The sequence below is a fragment of the Phacochoerus africanus genome, chromosome 14, assembly GCF_016906955.1.
Source record: "Phacochoerus africanus isolate WHEZ1 chromosome 14, ROS_Pafr_v1, whole genome shotgun sequence".
NCBI classification, from domain to species: Eukaryota; Metazoa; Chordata; class Mammalia; order Artiodactyla; family Suidae; genus Phacochoerus; species Phacochoerus africanus.
Genome location: NC_062557.1, coordinates 14358173 through 14381310, shown reverse-complemented (window position 1 = coordinate 14381310; position 23138 = coordinate 14358173). Strand labels below are relative to the sequence as shown.

Sequence of the window (23138 nt, the reverse complement as noted above, 5' to 3'; positions counted from 1 at the left end):
TTCAAATTCCTAATTAACTTAAAGAAGAACCTATTTTCAAAACTTACCTGGAAACAATTTCACCTTGCCATGAAAAAGGACAAAATTATATCTACAAAACAGACAAAATCTCTATCTAGATTTAACTAAACAGCAACAAAGACAGACATACCTATATTCCCTTTTTAAAAATTAAACTGTAGGAGTTCAGTGGAAATGAATCTGACTAGTATCCATGAGGAGGCAGATTCAATTCCTGGCCTTGGCTCAGTGGGTTAGGGATCCAGCATTGCCATGAGCTGTGGTATAAGTTGCAGATGCAGTTCGGATCTGGCATTGCTGTGGCTATGGTGTAGGCCAATAGCTACAGCTCCAATTCAACTCCTAGCCTGGGAACCTCCATATGCCCCAAGTATGGCCCTAAAAAGACCAATATATACATATATAAAACTATAGGTTACAGCTAATGTAAAAACTCTTGGGAGTTCCCACTGTGGCACAGTGGAAACAAATCTGACTTGTAACCATGAGGATGCAGGTTCGATCCCTGACCTTGCTCAGTGGGTTAAGCATCCAGCGTTGCTGTGAGCTGTGGTGCAGGTCGCAGACTCAGCTTGGATCTTGTGTTGATGTGGCTATGGCATAGGCCAACAACTGCGGTTCCAATTCCACCCCTAGCCTGGGAACTTCCATGTGCCCCAGGAGTGGCCCTAAAAAAAACTCTTTTCCACCAAGAATTATTCCAAAAAGCAAGTTCTCCACTGAAACCTACACATGTAATCCACTTTACCTGGACAAAGCTTGAGAAACTCATTCTCTGAGAGCTCTCTGGGCCACTGGAAAAATCCAGATGCATAAGCACTTGTATATAATGTATAATATTTAGATCGTTTATCCTATAAGGGCAGAATATTTAGGAGTTTTGTTTCAAAAGGTTATTAGCTCCATTTTCCTGAAGAGTATCTATCCAGTGATTAAAATGTGACAGGCACAAAAAAATCGGTAAAACCTGTAAAAAATGAAAAGTCAGGAGTTCCCGTCATGGCTCAGTGGTTAACGAATCCAACTAAGAACAATGAGGTTGCAGGTTCAATCCCTGGCCTTGCTCAGTGAGTTGGGGATCCGGTGTTGCGGTGAGCTGTGGTGTAGGTTGCAGACGCGGCTCGGATCCTGTGTTGCTGTGGCTCTGGCGTAGGCCGGCAGCTACAGCTCCAATTAGACCCCTAGCCTGGGAACCTCCATATGCCGCGGGAGTGGCCCTAGAAAAGGCAAAAAGACAAAAAAAAAAGTCGTATTGTTTCATTTATAGTTCATAAACCTTTATTCCATATTTGGAAAATCCCAGATAAAGAAGTTTTATTTTTAGAAAGGTGTATTTTCTGGAAATTAAGACGTTACTTTGGGTATGTAACTTTGATATAGTTGAAAAATAGGTATATTATAGACTGAATGCTTGTGTCCCTCCAAAATTTGTATGTTCAAACCTAATCTTCAACATGATGGTGTTTGGAAGTGGAGGCCTCTGGGAGGTGATCTGGCTCTCTCTGGATACTCACCTTGGAATTGACTCAGGCCACAGAGAAAGGACACTGGTGGGAATTTCAGCTGGGAGTCCCAGCTAAGATTCTGGCTGACAGCCAGGTGACCTGCCAGAAATACTAGTGAATAAACCTTCAGATAAAGGAGGCCCCCATCTTTGAAACACCCCACCTAATACTAAGTGGAACAGACAAGCTGGCCCTGCCACACCTTGAACAAATTATAAATCCTCAAGCAAACTAAATGCTGTTTCAAGCCACTAAGTTTTGAAGTGGTTTACTGAAAAAGAGATAATCAGAACACCATTAGATGAGTTAAGAACAGATTAAGATCCATTAAAGCTGGCATTTTTCTCTACTAGACCTCCTTTCAAAGTCTATACCACACCCAAACCTCTCTCCTAACACCCACACCCTCATACCCAGACAACTACTAACTAAACTCTGGTAAAATGTTAACCTGGTCAGTTCACCTACTGATGACAATGCAGCAGCGGAGTGACATAATCTTAACTTGGACATACTACATAAAAAACAGAGGCAGCTAGTCATCATGGTTCCATACCACATGTATACCACAGACTATCTCCAGCCAGTCCAGTGCTTACCAACCAACAAACCCAGATATCACCAACCAATCAACAACACTCAAAGATCTGGCTCCTCTACTATGCAACAAAGATAATTCATGGTCTTTTGGCTTTAAAGGATCTACCCTATTTCTCCTGCCTTGCCTCCATCCCTGAGGACCTGCTTATAGACTCTGGGCTGGATCAGGTTCCATGCTTGGCAATAAAACTTTTTCATTTGGGGCACAATCTCTCGTCTCTAATAGTCATTGTGCTTTCTTTAATAGTTTGGAGGTCCCACAGAGATGGTATGATTGAGTCACCCAGTGAAGCTGACAGACAACTGACACTTAAGAATCTACTGAGCACTGGATTTAACAGGTTTTTTACAATTTCTGATAGCAATTCAGCTCATTTCAGCTCTGAGTTTGTTCTGTTCTGTCTCACAAGTTTTGGTTTATTCTGGCTCAGAGCCATCTGGTTTCTCTGGGTAGAAGAAATTTGATCTCTCTCTCTCTTTTTTTTTTTGTCTTTTTTGCCATTTCTTGGGCTGCTCCCACAGCATATGGAGGTTCCCAGGCTAGGGGTTGAATCGGAGCTGTAGCCGCTGGCCTACACCACAGCCACAGCAACGCGGGATCCGAGCTGCATCTGCAACCTACACCACAGCTTACGGCAACGCCGGATCCTTAACCCACTGAGCAAACCCACAACCTCATGGTTCCTAGTCAGATTCGTTAACGACCGAGCCTCGAAGGGAACTCCTTGATTTCTTTCTTTGAAACACAAAGAGAGAGGATCTATTCTACATATGTTCTGTTGTTAGTCTACCAATGTCTTGTTTAAGAGATTCCTCAGAAAACTTATGGTTTGGGCCAGATTAAGGACTTAGAGGTACTAGACTTCTGGGTCTCTCTCAACTGCCGAGCTACTCTACATACATTTGTCTACTAAATGTGTTGTAGGGACTATCAATTCAAAGAATCAACTACATGTATGTATATTCATTATAGTCCAAATACATGTCTAATAATATGGCATCTGTACACCAAGGATAGTTTGTAATTGCGGCAGCTACTTTGGGGAACTTACGCTTTCAGCAAAGTACTTGCTGTACTTCTGCAATGTCTTAAAACCCCCAAGGCAATGGTTTGCCTTCTTAAACTGATACACCAAGATATCTAAATGCCTCAGTAACTCAAAATTAGCTTTCCTGAAAGCTTCCTTGGCAAAGGCTGAAGAAAAGGCAGCTTCTTTTCTGTTCCTGAGTTCTAGCCTCCAAAGCTCAGCCTTTATCCCATTTTCTACAATCCTCATGTTCTGACTCTTCAGATGAAGACCTAATAGTTCTCTCACAACTTCTCCATCCTCATCAGTTTCCCTAACATCTTCCTCTCTTAGCTATCAGGGTCCTACCTCCTCCCCTGCTGCTGAGAATCCAACACAGTAATGGACAGGCAATCACACAACTTCCATTGTGTAGTTAATCTGCCACTCTTGAAAAGAAGGTCATGCTGTTACTTTAAAACTTGGGTCAAACAGAATCCCCAAGCCCACTGAGAACCAAAGGTTTTCTTTGGAGTTTAGAATACTTTTTTTTTTTGGCTGAGCCTGCAGCATGTGCAAGTTCTGGGGCCAGGGATCGAACCCATGCCACAGCACTAACCCGAGCCATGGCCGTGACAGTGTCAGATCCTTAACCCGAAGTGCCACAGAGGAAGTCCCTAGAAGACTTTTAGACACCTACATCCTCACACTTTCCAGATCTTCACAAGCTTATATCGATGAGTAATTTCCTCAATGGGTCAAAAGAAAGTACAGGTTGGGGACCTAATGCAGATCAGAGTATCACAAACCAGACAAAAATTTAAAGAAAGCTAAAGACACAGTAAAATGTTTGCTCTGGCCATCTCAGAAGCCTTTCTTACCAAAGTAGATTGGACAAAAATCTAAAACTGCATGCAAAATTATTCATATTCAGAAATTTTAGAAGTTCCTTTTGTTCCTGAGCAAGGTAAAGACCCAATGCTGTCTCTGTGAGGATGGAGCCTGGCTCAGTGGGTGAAGGATTCTGGCATTGCCATAAACTGCAGCATAGGCCTCAGCTGCATATCTAATTCAACCCCTAGCCTAAGAACTTCCACACACCACAGGTCCAACTGTAAAAAGGAAAAAAAAAAAGTTTATAATCTTTTAGAAACATTTTGATATAGACCTAAGGGAAGACCCCCATGAGATCTTCCCCGAGCCCTTTAGTAGATTAAAACCACAAATAACCGGATTATTGAGAAGGATGTCAGTGGACTGGCAAATACATTATTTAGACGAATTACAACAGAAAGTTGTTAAAGAATTCTTAAAGAATGAAAAGGGGAAAAAAACCACAAGTCTCCTTGAAATTAAAAAAATTTACTCAAATTCTAACATTCCCTTCTATGACAGATAAAAGAATAAAGAATTATCTGAGGTGGTTTGCCAAATCCATAGAGTTCAGTTGCTAGAAAAGTGACTATCCCTTAAAAAACTAAGGAGTTAAAAAAGTCAAGTTAGAGATAAACAGTAATGACATCTCTGAGCATCTGAATTATACCCTATTATACCCTCTGCTATTACTACACAAAATAAATTCTGTGTTGAAGAATAGATCTAAAATTTCTTGGATACAGGGCCTTCTGTTTCTACCTTAAATTCTTTTCTACTCTTCATAAAACTAAGAGAATAACAGTGGTGGGTAATGCCAAAAACCCTATTATTTTCCCAGTCTCCCAACTTTTACCAATTATTTGAGAGACCGCAAATGAAAAGCGTACACAAAGCCAAATTACAGCAGCCCTACACATCTTTGTTTTCTTTGAGCTAAAGAGTCCTTATATTCCTTATTTTGAGTTAAAGATTTTACTGACACAGGCAGAATACATGGTGCTGACTCTGAAAAAAAGTTCAAATGATCCTTACAAAACCATGCTTAACTACTCCAATATCCATTTAAACCTGAAGTGATCATCAGGAATAAATCTCGTATTAAGCCTTTTTATTTTTTTTAATGGCCACGCCTGTGGCATATGGCAATTCCTGACCAGGGACTGAATAGAGCCACATCTATGACTTACACTGCAATTGCAGCAACACCAGATCCTTTAAACCATCTCGCCAGGCCGGGGATCGAACCCATGCTTCTGCAGTGACCAGAGCCGCCACAGTTGGATTCTTAACCCACTGCGTCACAGCAGAACTCCCTCATATTGAGTCTAAATTAGAACCAAGAGTTAGTGTCTTTTCTTAAAACTCCCCTACTGCTCCCTCAGAAACCTAATGGAAAAGACTACAGATTTGTTCAAGATCTCAAGGCAATCAACAGCACTATTATCCTTAGACTCCCAGTGGCCCTTAAGCAAACACCTCCCTATGCTAATCCTTCCATAAGTAATTTAACAGCACTTTCCATACCAGAAGCCTATTACTTACTGAGACATACCCATTCTGCATTTGGTGGCACCTTCTCCACTCACTTGATGTTACACAATTCTTGTTACCTCTAAGCAATATCCAACACTTCTGCCAACCATCTGAACTGTCATGAAATCGGTTTTTCTTCACTTCTCTTCAACTTTGTTCAAAACCTAATTATGCAACTCAGCTGCCTCTTTGGATGAAGGGAAACCACTTGAATATTTAACAATAATTCACAAATATAATGCTCAGCTCTGATCCTACAGATATCCCCTATTGTCAACTATGATTTAATACTGTTTGTAGAAACACTTGTCTCAAAAATGACAAGGGCATTCCATTAAAGCTACAGGCACTCAAGCAGGTTCACTGTTTAATGAAACATAGGGCCCTACCTTGCTATCAAATAATCAAGGAATTCACTTCACTGGAGGAGTTAAACAAAAACTCTGCAATATCCACCCCTTTTAACACAAACACTCCACTGTTCATACTATCCCCAAATTTCAGAAACCTTTCATTTTTTCCAAGCCTACTCAAGTTTTACCACCAGCACTAACGGCCATGCAATCGTTCCCTCAGAGCTCACACAAACTTCCTTTTTATGAAATCATTACAAAATGCCCAACACAGGAGTTCCTGTCATGGCGCAGTGGTTAACGAATCCGACTAGGAACCATGAGCTTGCGGGTTCGGTCCCTGCCCTTGCTCAGTGGGTTAACGATCCGGCGTTGCCGTGAGCTGTGGTGTAGGTTGCAGATGCGGCTCAGATCCCGCGTCGCTGTGGCTCTGGCGTAGGCCTGTGGCTACAGCTCCGATTCGACCCCTAGCCTGGGAACCTCCATATGCCGAGGGAGCAGCCCAAGAAATAGCAAAAAGACAAAACAAACAAACAAACAAAACCAAAATGCCCAACACAACTGGGACCCAATTCCACTAAAAACTCATTCTGTACTCTCTTTTTAAGTGGCCACATTTGTAGCACGTGGAAGTTCCTGGGCCAGGGACTCCACCTGAGGCCACAGTAGTGACAACACCAAATCTTTCAACACTAGGCCTCTAGGGAACTCTACAAATTTTATACTCTTACACGCACATCTCTCTAAATAGTGTCAGTGACTAACCTGATTTCCCCATCTTTTACTCAACGAGTGTAAGTTACCTTTCCTCTCCCAAAAGGACCTCACCTAAAGGGACATTTCAGGTCCTCCTATTAACAGCTACAACAGCCAAACTTTAAGGTGTTGATGCATAGGTTGGTATGTCACAGTGAAAACAAGCTACTAATCCAGACCAGTGGATTTCCATGCCCCTGAGTGACCTTAAACCAAGTCTAATTAGTATATGTGCTGCCCAAGGGAGCACTAAATAGAGTCTAATTCAAAGGACTCCAGAAGCAGATGACTCCAAGAAACTTAAAATTTGCCCCAGAACCACAGATCAAGTTGATGACTACACATATTGACAGTTTTTGCACAAGATATTGGAGCACAGAATAATTTGTTCTTTTAAAAAAAATAATTGTTACAGTATTCTGGTGATTTAATTCAAACACCAAGTGACTGTACATTCTTAGTATAGCTGGACTGACCCTATGTTTAGCTCCTGGTACAGGAACACACATTTCCAGGTTAGCCTGTGTATGAGCAGCTAGCTATACATCATAATCTTAAGACAGGCACATATATATACTCAAGACACACAGACTACTTCTGGCCAGTCCACTGCTTATCTAACCAACCAATACCTATACCGCCAGCCTATCAACAACATTCAGAGACTTTGCTTTCCTAATACAGAACAGAGACAGCTCATGGCTTTTGGCCTTAAAAGACAAATCCCAGTTCTCCTTCCCCTAATGATGTCCCCCAGAGCCCATCTAGACTGTGAGCTAGATCAGGTTCCCTGCTTGACAATACAATTCCTTCATTCAATGCTCAATTTTTGGTCTCTAATAGTCTTTTCTCTTTAATAACTGTTTCTAGGTTTCTCCCCACTATTAAATTGATTCATCTTTCCCTTCCCCCCTCAATTTAATAGCATTACAAATTCACATAGTCAACAAGGCAGTTTAGATATTAATCTTTATCCATCATCCATACACTTTCTATAGTAAATTTTCTAAAACAGAACTCAGGAGTTCCCCTGTGGCTCAGCAGGTTAAAGACCCACGTTTGTCATTGCTGTGGCACAGGTTCAATCCCTAGCCCGGGAACTTCCACATGCCACAGGTGCAGCCAAAAAGTGAAAAAAAATTGAAAATACACACATATTGGAGTTCCCGTCGTGGTGCAGGGGAAACAAATCCGACTAGGAAACATGAAGTTGCGGGTTTGATCCCTGGCCTCGCTCAGTGGGTTAAGGATCCAGCATTGCCGTGAGTTGTGGTGTAGGTTGCAGACGTGGCTCGATTCTGGTGTTGCTGTGGCTGTGATGTAGGTCAGCGACTACAGCTCAAATTAGACCCCTAGCCTGGGAACCTCCATATGCTGCAGGTGTGGCTCTAAAAAGACAAAAAAAAAAAAAAAAAATTCGAATCAAGTAGTGAAGTCAAGAAAGGTAAGGCAGAAAAGTCTCCATTTTATCAATTAGAGCATCATTATCTTCACCAAAGAAGAGTACTGGGCAAAAACTGATTAATACATAAATGAAAGGTGAGAAATGCGGATAGAAATGAGAAGGGATGGCTCTTTTCCAAAAGCCAGACTTTAAAAGAAGAAATGCAGAAGTTAAAGGAAATGGGCTGAAGAAGGACTTTTTAATATGAGAGGCATATGTAGATATTTCAATTCTGAAAGAAGTGGAAAAGGGAACTTGATAGGGTAAAATTCCACATGCCAAAAGGAAAATTAACTGGCCTTAACTGATGAGGAGTCCAAGCTCCTATGATCTACTCTTTCACAAACGCACTTAACCAGCGCCCTCCAAAAACCACCAAAGAAATGTGACAAGACCTAGATTCTACTTTTGAGCTCATTTCTCATTTTTATACCGTGAATAGGTGTAAAAAAAGTATCCACACAATAATAATATCGAGTGTTTACCATTTCTCAGACACACGGCTAAGCACTTGATATGGGTTAGTTCATTAAATTCTCTGGATTAATAATATTTATTCGCATTCTACAGAAGAAAACAGAAGTTTAACGAAGATCACCAGTGAAGCTGTACTTGACTATCATATGCCTCTCATCGTCTATTAACCACCCCTAACCCTCTCTGTTTAAAAAAGGGAAAAAGGCAACACTTTCAATCTCCCTAAGTTTTGACTTAAGTTTGGGAACATTAATCACAAATTTCTCCATTAGCTCAGATGTCTGAAGGTAGAATGGCTAGAGTATTCAGAGTAATCCACACCACATGGTTAATAAGTCAGCAGGCCCCAACATTCTCCTAACATCAACACTCCCAGGGAACGTTTGCTAAATAAATGAAATGAATTTCCAATAGAGTTACATTCAGTCAGCTGTTGACAAAGAGATGGGCAGAAAAAAAACCCAAACTTCTTTTTTTTTTTTTTAATGTCAGAACCTTGTGGTGCTTTATTATTTTTGTGGGTTTTTTTGTTTGTTTTGCTTTTCTTTTTTTTAATTTTTATTATTTCCCCAATACAATTTTTTTTTCCTGTTATACACCATGGTGACCCAGTTATACATACAAGTATACATTCTTTTTTCTTCCATTATCATGCTCCAAACTTCTCTTAATTCAAAACACTCAGCTCATTTGACATCTGGTTCTAAGGGGCATTACAAATGTTTCTATCTCCCTTTAACCAAAGGGAAAGGTGATGGAGTTCCCATCGTGGCTCAGTGGTTAACGAATCCGACTAGGAACCGTGAGGTTGCGGGTTTGATCCCTGGCCTTGCTCCGTGGGTTAAGGATCTGGCACTGCCGTGAGCTGTGGTGTAGGTCGCAGATGTGACTTGGATCCCGCGTTGCTGTAGCTGTGGCGTAGGCCGGCGGCTACAGCTCGGATTAGACCCCTATCCCGGGAACCTCCATATGCCATGAGAGCAGCCCTAGAAAAGGCAAAAAGACAAAAAAATAAAAAACAAAAAAAAATTAAAGGGAAAGGTGAGACAAAGAGGAACTGCTCAGGGGAAAAATCAAACTGTTCAAAGTCCTTCAGATCTCTCTTTCAAGAGACCTGAACAACTTAGGAAGAGAGTACAACACAGAGCACAGAGACAAGAGTAAAACATATCTGTGTTCAGGAGTTCCTGCCACGGCTCAGTGGTAATGAACCCAACTAGGATCCATGAGGATTCGAGTTTGACCCCTAGCCTCGATCGGTGGGTTAAGGATCCAGCGTTGCCATGAGCTGTGGTGAAGGTCGCAGACACGGCTCGGATCCTGTGTTGCTGTGACTATGGTGTAGGCTGGTAGCTACTGCTCCAATTTGACCCCTAACTGGGAACCTCCATATGCTGAGGTGTGGCCCTTTAAAAAAACAAACAAACAAGCAAGCAAAAATTTGTGTTCAGGAGTTTCCGTTGTGGTTCAGCGGTTAGGGAATCTGACTAGCGTCTGTGAGAACGCAGGTTTGATCCCTGGCCTTGCTCAGTGCGTTAAAGATCCGGCGTTGCCGTGAGCTGTGGTGTAGGTCGAAGACACAGCTTGGATCCTGCGTTGCTGTGGCTCTGGTGTAGGCCGGTGGCTTCAGCTCCGATTTGACCCCTAGCCTGGGAACCCATATGCTGCAGGAATGGCCCTAAAAAGACAAAAGGGGAAAATATATATGTATATATTTACGTATGTATGTATAGGCTTTCTGTTAATTTATGAATTTAATGAAATTCCAATAAAAATACTAGCAATCATTTTCTGGAGCTAGAAAAACTAGTACCTAAGTACACAACGAAAATAACACAAAAGAATATGGAGAAAAGGAAAAGCTATGGGGTAAAGGAGAGACCAGCCACTGAAACAAACTACACAACTTCTATAGTTTAAAAAACCATTAACACTCAAACAGACATGGGTATTGGTGCATTAATAGCCAGACTGATGGAAAAGAATAGAAAAATCCCCAAATAGACTCAATTACTTCATAATTTTCCCATAATATATTTGACATACATCCCTTTATAGAACATATACCTATGAAATACCTGTTTACATAATTTTTATCACTGCAGCTATCAACTGATCTCCAAAAGAGAGACGGCTTCATTCATCTTTCTATCCATCCATGTAGTCGCAATACCAAATCCAGAGCCTTTATTTTGACAAAGCAGCAAGCAGAATGAATTAATGAATATCCACAGGCAATGAGGATATTTTAACCTCAGAGACAACTGAGAAATAACTGCAAATCCACCAATTACTGGTGAATATCATGTAATACCTTTTTTTGTCAAGGAAGTGTAACTTTTTTTTTCCCCCCCTTTGGCTAGACCTGCAGCATGTAGAAGTTGCCAAGCCAAGGATCAAATCCAAGCCACAGTGGCAACCTGCATCACAGCTGTGCAATGCCAGATCCTTAACCCACTGTGCCACAAGTGAACCCCCAAGGAAGGTAACTCTAAAGTAACTCTCAAAGTAAAGTCTAAATCTCAAAGATTATTTGCACCTTGGTCTGTTTAACACTAAAAATGACCATCGCCTAGATACAAAAAGACTGGTGTTTTGTTCCCAAAATGAGGCAAACAACTTTGATGGTTTGAACAACTTTGATGGTTTATTAAAAGTTAAATTTCGAACTGTCAAATACAGTTAGCAGAAACATTAAAAACTACATCAGTCCAACTCTTGTTGGCTTCTTTAGGTCTACCTTCAAATGTGGTGATTATCCCAGGGTACCATCTTAGCCCAAGTTTTTTTTTTTGTCATTGATTATTTTGTCTTTTTTTCTTGGTTTGCTTTTGTTTTTAGTGCTGCACCTGCAGCATATGGAGGTTCCCAGGCCAGGGGCCGAATTGGAGCTGTAGCTGCTGGCCTACACCACAGCTGCGGCAACACCAGATCCGAGCCATGTCTGTGACCTACACCACAGTTCATGGCAACACCAGACCCACTGAGTGAGGCCAGGGGTTGAAACTGTGTCCTCATTTCCACTGAGCCACAATGGGAACTCCTGTCATTTATGATTTTATATCTTCCTTCCTAATTTTTTTTTTCCTGGTCTTATAAAGACCTGCCTGTGATTTCCAGTACAGTGATGAATAAAAAGAAGTATTACTGTAATACTGGACTTTCTGCTCTTATTCTTTATCTTAAAATCAAATCCTCATGGATCCTAGTTGGATTCGTTAACCACTGAGCCATGAAGCTAACTCCTAAGACATGCAATTTCTATCTACGTTTAAATATCTTGTTCAAGTAGCATAATGTGTATATTAAAACAGCAAAGATGTACACCTGAAACTAGCAACAGTGTAAATCAACTACACTCCAATATAAAATAAAAATCAGAGGAGTTCCCTTGTGGCACAGAGGTTAAAGATCCAATATTATCACTGTAGTGGCTCAGGTTACTGCTGTGGCATGGATTTGATATCTGACCTAGGAACTTCCACATGCCATAGGCGTGGCCAAAAAAAATAGCCAAATGCGTACAGCAAATCTAGAAAACTTACACATATACTTAACTATGAACAAGTGGTTATTTCTGGAAAAGAGAGTAATAAGATGAGGTACAGGAGGAACCTATATTTTTTACTCTATATTGAGATTTCTACAGTGAGCATACAGACTTATAATACTTATGCAAGTGAAAAACAACAAAAATTAAAATGCTCAGTTAACAGCTACTACTTTCTGGCTTTTAAATATTTATATTTCAAAAATTTGCATTATAAAGAGAGATGTAATTGCAGTTTTAAAAAACAATAAAAGAGCCAAGAGTTACTTGCTTTTAATCTAAATTGTTATATATATACATATAAGTAATTAAATGTTTCTCCTTTTGTTCTCCACCTTGCTTCAAAGCCTCTGGATTGAACACAAACTGTCAAATTGCATTTCAAAAGCAGACAATACTGATAATTTGATTCCATATTAACATTTGTCTATTACAAAACCAGAGGGGCACACCATCTAAGTATATTTTTGTCACAGGTCCTTATTTATGTTTTTATTTTATTTTTGTATTTAATGTTCAAATACTCCAAGATGATTAGCATAATACTACAACATGAAAAGTACTGATTCCTCCATGATTTTAAGAAAAAGAATTACTAGGCAAAACAAAGACAAAAGAATATACAATATTATTAAACTCAATTGCCCTTCATATATAAACATAATGCTCAAACATACTCATATCCCCTTAAAAAAAGATATTAACTATATTAGGTGGCAACTCTAAAGCACACAGTACAACAAACTCTAAATACACTCACAGAGAGTTGTCATAAAACCAACTATCCCATCAAACTCAAATTTATAACATAGAAAAAGGCACTCATCACAGGATAATTTCCATAAAACTATTTCAAGTAGTTAAGTTTTCATTCTTTGAACGGAGGAAAACTAAAATTACAGAAAAGGGTACCACATTGTGTTTGTACCCCCAAAATGAAGGGGGCAACTTGAACCTCTGTTTCCTTAAAACATAACCTAACTGAAAGCTATAGAAATTCCATATTTATATTTCTTTTTCATACAAATGTTATGTTTTTAGGGTTCCAAGAAACATGTTTAATTTTTTTTCAATTATTAAAAAAGCTCTAAGTCCAATAATCAGTTGTCAAATCTTTCATGCCAGACAAGAGCACCTCAGCACTTTTAAAAACAAAAAACCATTATGTATACATTATGGAAGAATTCTGAAAGTTTAGATTAGACATATTTCCTGCCCTTAACAATTTTACAGTCTAGTTGGGAAGCCATGACTAAGAAACATAAAGCAACTACTATCAAATTAGTGCTAAACTGAACTACCAAAACATTTATAGTCAGCACAAAAGACAGACCAAAATAGGAAAGTTCAACTAACAGAACAAATATTTATCAATCACACAAGAATATGAAGGAACTACGTGTAGAAAACAAACACCATAACTAAGTTATATCATCTAGCAATGCAGTTAAGACAAACAAGCACAATAGAAAATATTAAGCACTCTAAGTACAAAGAGTTGTGTGATTTCACAGGACAGAACTCAAAACTAGCTTCTAAATAATCTGAAGAAGCTGTACAAGGGAAGTATAACTTTTAACTAAACTCTAAAGATGGGTATGATTTTTAATCAGTAGAGATGAGTCCAGAGAATGAATAACTCAGGAGAAAGAAAGACAAAATTTTTAAATGGAAAAGGGCAAAGTATATGAAAGGGTAAAAAGAAACATTTGGAATTCCCTGGTAGCCTAGTGAGTTAAGGGTCCAACATTGTCACTGCTGTGGCAGCGCAGGTTCAATTCTTGGCCCAGGAATGTCTGTATGCCACAGGCACAGCCAAAAAACAAATAAATAAAATAAAAAGTTCTCTATAACCAAGGGGAAAAGACGAAACATGAAACAGTAAGGTTTAAAAGGCAGACTGGGTTAATTATTTGAATAACTTGAATGACAGGCCAAGAAGTCTGGATCTTATCCTGCCAACAGTATGGAAATACTAAGGGTTTCTGACCAGGAGAAAGAACTAACCAAAGTGAAGCTCTAATCTAAACTGATAATGATGTTCAGAATGGGCTGCAGAACAAAGACTCTAAGCTGAGAAACCATCTGTCATTTGTGGCAACCATCTCAATCTGATGTAATAATGACTGTATTATGATAGTGAAATGAGTAAGAACAGTTGAGGAAGGATGGGTCCAGAGATTTCAAAGGAGAAAAAGGTCTTGAGAATTAGGGTTTGGAGGAATGGGGAATTAACTATAAATCCAAAATTCCTCCCCTGTTTGGAAATGTTTATAAACTCTGGACTACCTACTGGATAAAATGCAGACTCCTTAGCCTATCATTTAATTAACTATACAATCTGACCTCAGGTGTTCCTTTCTTCCCCTCCCTACCCTACTCTAAGCACTTGACATTTTGTATCTTTTGCTTTTGTTCATGCTTTTCTTTCCACCTGGAGATTGGAACAGTTTAGACCACTGGAATTACGTGAACTGAGAATGAGACAGAAGAAGTTCCCAAAGAGAAGGGGGCAAAACTGCAAGCATCCTTTACTTCAGCAGCTGTCATTTTACAAAATTGGTGAAACTGGCAACTAATTACCTCTGGGGGAGCCACATTAAGAAACAGCTGAGAAAACAGAGCTTCCTTACAAAACTAAAAACAGTTACTATATGATCCAGCAATCTAACTCCTGGGCACAAACCCAGAAAAGACAAAAACTAATTCAAAAAGACACATGCATTCCAATGTTCACAGCAGCACTATTTACAATAGCCAAAACGTGGAAGCAACTTAAATGTTCATCAACAAATCAATGAATAAAGAAAATATGGTATATGTACTATGGAATACTACTCAGCCATAAAAAAGAAATTATGCCATTTATAGCAACATGGACAGACGTAAAAAGTAAATCAGAAAGAGAAAGACAAAACATCATATGCTATCACTTATATGTATAATTTAAAAAAAACTATACAAATAAACTTATCTACAAAACAGAGACTCACAGACACAGGAAAAAAAATTATGGCTACCAAAGGGGAAGGAGGGATAAATGAAGAGTTTGGGATTAACAAAAACTACTATGTTATATAAAATAAACAACAGGACCTACTGTACAGCACAGAGAACTACATTCCATATGTTATAATAACCTATAATAGAAGAGAGTCTGAAAAAGAATAAATATATAATGTATAACTGCATCACTTTGCGGTACACCTGAAACTAACATAATATTGTAAATCAACTATACTTCAATTTAAAAAAAAAGAAAAAAGGAAAACTAGGGAATAGATAGAAATGAATCATTTCACAGTCTTTTGCACAATTTGCCACAATACACATTTAGCTTATTCAATGTTTTTAACTTTGTAAAATCACGCAGAAAAGATATAAAAACTGGTTAACAACCTGTTTCTTCAAGTTACCTCAAAATCAATCACAACATCAGAACAAGTCCTAAGTCTTGTTCTTCACAGTTCAAGTCAAACAACTACCCAAGGCAACTGTGTTCTTTCTCCCCCTTCATTGTGCAACGAAGTTTAAACCTTTTAAATAGAGAAAAAAAGGGGGGGGATGTCCTTGACTGCAAATCAATATAAATTTATTTATTTTGTTTGTTTGTTTGGTTGGTTTTTTTTTGCCTTTTCTAGGGCCGCTCCCGTGGCATATGGAGGTTCCCAGGCTAGGAGTCCAATCAGAGCTGTAGCCACCAGCCTACGCCAGAGCCACAGCAACGCGGGATCCGAGCTGCGTCTGCAACCTACACCACAGCTCACAACAACACCGGATCCTCAACCCACTGAGCAAGGCCAGGGATCGAACCCGAAACCTCATGGCTCCTAGTCGGATTCGTTAACCACTGAGCCATGACGGGAATTCCCAATATAAATTTATTTTTAAATGTAATAAAATAAAGTAATCCCGATTAAAACATATTTCTGGGTCACATATTATTAAAAAAAGAAAATGTTTCAATACGATTCCAAAATGGAAGGTTATCTCTGAGTAATGACTTATTTTCTAAATAATTAGTAATTTTCTAAAAATAATTAGTAATTTTCAAAATTTCTAAAATGTTATCTGTATTTTTCTGTAATAAGTTTTTCTTGATGTTACAAAACTGACAAATATTTCTACCTTTACATCCTAATGGACTTAAACTGAGGATTTATTATTTAATAAGCTTTGATTCCTCCTTATATTCTTAATACAAATTACACAAAATAAGTGCCTTCCTCCAAAGAGGTTTCAGCCTAACAAGAGACATGACACAGCATTAAGCTCAGTAACTGCTCAACAAACAGGGTACAGAAAAGTACACTAGTCCTTAAGTTTTATCGCCAAAATTAACTAAAAGTTTGGGAATGTGTATTCTGTCCAATTTCCTACCCCACTTACGGCTTCAATGTGAAAATGCTGCGATACAAGATCCCAAAACAGCCATTAAGGTATTACTAACTAGGGCAGAAATTTACATTGAGAGTCTCATTATAGAGATTTACATTGTAGAAAAAATTAACACAGAAGATACAGCTGTCTCCAAAATACCCATTCTTCAACAACCTCCCTAAAACATGTGTTTGAGAGATGCACACTTTAACCTTTTAAGAATATTTCTAGAATTTTTTTCACATTTCCTTAACAGAAAAGTACAAAACTTTTATTCTTCATAATGATGACTATTTGAAATGTCTCATTTTAGGTTAATCACTTATTGAAGTGTAGTTGCTATATATTACGTAAGTTACAGGTGTGCAAAATAGTGATTCACAATCTTTAAAGGTTATATACTCCATTTATAGCTATTATAAAATATGGGCTATACTCCCTGTGTGGTACAACATATCCTTGTAGCTTATGTTATATCTAATAGTCTGTACCTCTTAATCATGCTGCCCTTCTCCTAGGTTAGTTACATTTTAAAACTTTAAGGGTTTTTGGAGTTCCCATCGTGGCACAGTGGTTAACGAATCCGACTAGGAACCGTGAGGTTGAGGGTTTGATCCCTGGCCTTGCTCCGTGGGTTAAGGATCTGGCACTGCCGTGAGCTGTGGTGTGGGTTGAAGACGTGGCTCGGATCCCGCGTTACTGTGACTCTGGCGTAGGCTGGTAGCAACAGCTCCGATTAGACTCCTAGCCTAGGAACCTCCGTATGCCGGTGCGGCCCTATAAAGACCAAAAAAAAGAAAAAACTTGAAGGGTTTTGGTTCTTCTTTCTTTTTTAGGATCACACCTGCAGCAAATGGAAGTACCTCTGCTAGGAGTCGAATCAGAGCTGCAAATGCCGGCCTATGCCACAGCCTCAGCAGATCCAAGCAGCATCTACAACCTACGCCACAGCTTGGGGCAATGCCGGATTCTCAACCCACATCCTCACAAAGACAATACCAGGTCCTTAACTTGCTGAGCCACAATGGCAACTCCTAAGGTGTTTTAACACAGTTTATCACTCAAGAGAAATTCCTATCAGTTCTTAGATTCATCTTAATCATTACACATACTGTTCAAGAAATTTAAAAGCTCATCATGTAACAAAAATGACACTAAGGACTTTGAAGACAGTGTTATTTAACAGGGGAATGTACACCAAACAGGAGACAGGAGATCACTGTTGAGTAAAGTCACTTAACCTGAGCTTCTTTTTCTGTGGCATGAAATTGGACCCTAGGGGCAGGGGTAGTACACATATACAGTCCAGGCGATTCACAGAACTCAAGTGGAGCCAATTCACAGACTTCTTAAAGGTCTACATATCCCAGGTTAAGGTAATTTGTACTTGGTTCTCAGCCAGCTCTAAAACTTGAGTGTTTCTATTTCAGGTATTTTTAGCAATAAAGCCAGAAGGTAACTGAACAAAGGGGAGAAAAAGAAAAAAGTTCTAACAGTAAAAGCGTGATCAACAGCACTAAGAGAAGTCCATCAAACTCAAGATTCTTTAAACATGCCATTTCTCTCAACTACAAAATTGTCAAACACTAAAAAACTGATAATGTTCACGACTGCAATGTTTTTTCACAAGCTTGTATTTTGTTCCTTTATAAACAAGAGTCCCGACACAGATCCTCTTCCAAGAAAAACTACAAAGGCATTGCAGAGACTTTCAGTGAGTTTTCTTCCCTGGGCTTTAGGTTTAGGACTTTCTTTTGCCTCTCTCTGCCCTTCCCTCTGTGGCCCTTGTATTCATCTTTCAGTGTATTTTCCCTCATTTTGATGGACATATCCTTCAGTAGCTTTCCAAAAAGGGGTAAATAGAAATAATTTTTTAAGATATGGCATGCCCCCCATAATGCCTTTATACTGCCTTCATACTTGATTGCACAAATGGTTGGGTTCTAGGCGAGAAGTCATCTTCCCTCAGAATTCCAAAGGCATTGCTCAACTATCTTCCCAGTTCTGATACCGCTGTTGAGAGGTCAATGTTATTTCTTTTCGTTCTTTTTTTTTTTTTTTTTGTGGCTGCCCCGAGGCATATTGAGTTCCCAGGCCAGGGATCAGATCTGAGCCAAGTTGACCTAGCCACTGCAACACTAGATCCTTTAACCCACTGTGCCAGCTGGGAACAGAACCTGCATCTTGGCACTGCAGAGATGCTGCCAATCTCATCTCACCATAGCAGCAACTCATTATTATTATTATTAATTATTATTATTATTTTAGGGCTGCATCTGCAGCACTCGGAGGTTCCCAGGCTAGGGGTTGAATCAGAGATCAGAGCTGTAGCTGCTGGCCTACACCACAGCATCGCCAGATCTGAGCCACTTCTTTGACCTACACCACAGCTCACGGCAATGCCGGATCCTTAACCTACTGAGCAAGGCCAGGGATTGAACCTGCGTCTTCATGGATGCTAGTAAGATTTATCTCTGCAGGAGTTCCCGTCGTGGCGCAGTGGTTAACGAATCTGACTAGGAACCATGAGGTTGCAGGTTCGGTCCCTGCCCTTGCTTGGTTTAACGATCCGGCGTTGCTGTGAGCTGTGGTGTAGGTTGCAGACGCGGCTCGGATCCTGCGTTGTGGTGGCTCTGGCCTAGGCCTAGGCCGGTGGCTACAGCTCTGATTCAACCCCTAGCCTGGGAACCTCCATATGCCGCGGGAGCGGCCCAAGAAATAGCAACCACAACAACAAAAAAGACAAAAGACAAAAAAAAAAAAAAGATTTATCTTTGCTGAGCCACGATGGGAACTCCCATTATTTCTAATTCTTCATGTGCAAGTGAAAGTTTAAGGAGTGAAGAGGCCCTCACTCCCAGAACTAGCAACTGATAACTTTCACGTTGGGTGACTTAACTATTTCATTAGAAGACTCTACATATCAGTACTTATTAGTGCTTTCTGTACAGCTGGCAATGTCTTCATAAAAGAGAAAAGATTTAATTGGTTGCTAGTGTTTGTGGAGCTGAACAGTATACAAGGGGGCAGGGAGTTTCACTATTTCAGACGCTGCCATTTTCCTCACTTTCAGGGGTGCATTTCTCCCCAGCCTTCCACAATGCCAGGTATCCTTGGCTCTGGAGTCAATTTGGTTAACTTTCTCCACAAAATGTCTTTAACTTTCTGTGAGGGTTGAGGAAGAAAAGTCACATGGCTGCCTAGGATGATGTACCTAGGTACAGACTCAATCTTTTTTTTTTTTTGGTTTTTTAGGGCCACGCCCATGGCATATGGAGGTTCCCAGGCTAGGAGTGGAATCGGAGCTGTAGCCGCCAGCCTACGCCAGAGCCATAGCCATGCGGGATCCGAGCCGCATCTGCGACCTATACCTCAGCTCACGACACCACCAGATCCCCAAACCAATGAGCAAGGCCTGATATGGAACCAGCGTCCTCATGGATACTAGTCACATTTGTTACCACTGAGCCACCACAGAACTCCCATATTTACAGACTTTAAATCACTTCTCGTTTTCAGCCTCACATTTCACCTGCACCCTCAGATAACTGATGCCTCAAATTCCTGAGTCTTTAGCGATCTGTAATATGAACTAGCTGTAGCACAGCAAGGCAATTTTCTCCTTTCTGCAGATACTTTATAGTCTACTTTCTCAGCTAAATTACCTGCTCTAACCACCTTCCTTCCATATTCCTGAGATTTTTCTGACATCACTTATTTGCTGTCTCCTCTTCTGTTCTTTTTGCTCTTGTAGCTGCATGCTGTTCTTATCACTTTACCACAACCGAATGAAGCTTGGCAGAGAAAGGAAAAAAATGTTTGGTTAATATCCTGTGCTTAAAAAGACAACAGTTCTTGGAGTTCCTGTTGTTGCTCAGCAGATTAAGAACCTGAGTAGCATCCATGAGGATGTGTGTTCATTCCTTGGCCCACTCAGTGGGTTAAAGATCAGCACCGCCACAAGCTGTGGCATAGGCAGCAGATGCAGCTCAGATGTGGTGTCAGCTCAGAGCTGGTGTCACTGTGGTTGGTGTAGGCTGGCAATTGCAGTTCTGATTCAACCCCTAGCCTGGGAACGTCCATATACCACAGGTGTGGCCCTTAAAAAAAAAAAAAAAGACACAGTATTGAATCATTTTTATCTAACGCTAATATGTATCCTGGGTTGCATCCAAGTTTTGTGGAGCCTGGAGTTTATATAATTTGGGGGCCCCTACTTTAGAATAAGAATATAGGGAGTTCCCATTGTGGTTAACAAAGACGACTAGGAACCATGAGGTTGCGGGTTCGATCCCTGGCCTTGCTCGGTGGGTTAAGGATCCAGCGTTGCCCTGAGCTGTGGTGTAGGTCGCAGACTCGGTTTGGATCCAGCGTTCCTGTGGTGTAGGCCGGTGGCTATAGCTCCGATTAGACCCCTTACCCCGGGAACCTCCATATGCCATGGGTGTGGCCCCAGAAAAAAAAAAGAATAAGAATACAGAATTAGGTATGAAAGCAAATATTCCACTTCAAATAAGAAATCATAAATTTGGAAAAAAAAAAAAAAAAGAGTTCCCATCGTGGCGCAGTGGTTAACGAATCCGACTAGGAACCATGAGGTTGCGGGTTCGGTCCCTGCCCTTGCTCAGTGGGTTAACGATCCGGTGTTGCTGTGAGCTGTGGTGTAGGTTGCAGACGCGGCTTGGATCCCGCGTTGCTATGGCTCTGGCATAGGCTGGCAGCAACAGCTCTGATTAGACCCCTAGCCTGGGAACCTCCATATGCCGCGGGAGCGGCCCAAGAAATCACAAAAAGACAAAAAAAAAAAAAAGAAAAAAGAAATCATAAATTTGAACAAGCTGACAAATTTCACAAACATAAAAACCAGAAAGTAATATTTTGTTAACTGACACACCCTATAACATCTTTTTTTCCAAGTTTTCTGGCTATATACTCTTAGAGTACCTTTTCCCATATGATTTTTTTTTTTTTTGCAATTTGTTTTATTGAGATAGATGTAACATAACACAAAATTGACCATTTTAAATTGTGCAACTCAACGGTTTTTAATATATTCCAACAATGCTATACAACCATCACCACTATCTAATTCCAGAATATTTTCATCATCTAGAAACAAACCCCATACCTGGAAGTCTTTCCCAATTCTCCCTTTCCCCTGGCAACCACCAAAATATTCTGTATCTTTACAGATTTTCCAACTAGAACTACGTGATATCTGACCCTTTGTGTACAGCTTCTTTCATTCAGCATAATGTTTCTGAGGTTCATTCATGTTGTAGCCTGTATTAGTACTTCATTCCCTTTTATAGGTGAATAATACTCCATTGTACAGATATAGCACATTTTGTTTATTCATCAGTTAATGAACATTTGGTTGGGCTGTTTCTACCCAACTATTTTGGCTATTATGAATAACGCTACTATGAATGTTTGTGTACAAGGTTTTGTGTGAACACATGCTTTCAATATAGTTATATAGAAAACACGGTCACTGCCATGGTACAGGTTCAATCCCTGCCCCAGGAACTTCCACATGCTGTGGGTTCCCCCCCAAAATAAATTAATTAGTTACATAAATGAAAGATTTTATAGTTTTAGCTGTTACATTTAGATCTTTAATCTACTTTGAGTTAATTTTTTTATAGTGTGTGAGAAATGACAGCCCAACTTCATTCTTTACCATGTGGATATCCAGTTGTTCCAACACCCTTTGCTGAAAAGACTAACCTTTCCTCATTAAATGGCCGTGGCACCCTTAACAAAAAAAAAAAAATCAACTGAACATAGATGTATGAGTTTATTTCTGGACTCTTGATTCTATCCACTGACCTGTATGTCACCCCTTATACCAATATCATATTTTCCCATGAGTTTTATAATGTTATCTTCTATAGAGATAATGGAAAAATAACTCAGTCCTTTCTCCAGCATAGTTGAACACATTTTTGTTGTTGTAAAACTTAGAAAAGTTTCTTTTAGCACAGGGCCATTATTGGTAATGTTATGTAAACTTTTAGGATTGTGGTCAAACTTGGGAAAACTATTAACAAGTCTCTTTCACATGAAGCTTTAAGATGCAGGAGAATATTTCACAGACTGGCCTTTTGGCATCAAACTTTGTTTTTCCTACACTAACCACATACTTCAGGTGCCAGATGCCATGAGACATAATCCTATGCTCTATCATCTCTACCCCTGCATGTTTATGTCACAATGCCAAATGAGTTAATACAATGTGCAGTATTCCTAGAAACCATCCCCATTCTGGGATGGCTAGCAATACCTTGACTGTACATGAAGAGACTATGAGCCATATAAACATATCCTCCTAAAACCCAACTAAATGTATCCCCAAGTCAGTTTTTCCACAGCCAGATGTCCAAAATACCTACAGCCATTCCAGTGCCACTAACATGAGAAGTATAATAGAAGGGAAATAGGTATCTTAACTGATTGTGGTTGAAATATCGTACATTTGCAAATCCTTCATAACCATGTGACAATGTACAGGAAATGTTTCTTGATCTGGGCATTGGTTATGTAGGTGTATTAAGTTTATGAAAAGTTTTAAGCTACACACTGCACACTTATAATTTTTGTACTTTTTCTGTATGTATAATGTATGCCAATAAA

At 39.8% G+C, this 23138-nt stretch overlaps 1 protein-coding gene across 2 annotated transcripts in view; it reads right to left on the bottom strand.

The window, feature by feature from the left end:
- SMURF2 (SMAD specific E3 ubiquitin protein ligase 2) overlaps nucleotides 1-23138 on the bottom strand; it is a 122228-nt gene that overhangs the window by 78348 nt on the left and 20742 nt on the right. The gene's annotated exons all lie outside the window — the stretch shown is intronic.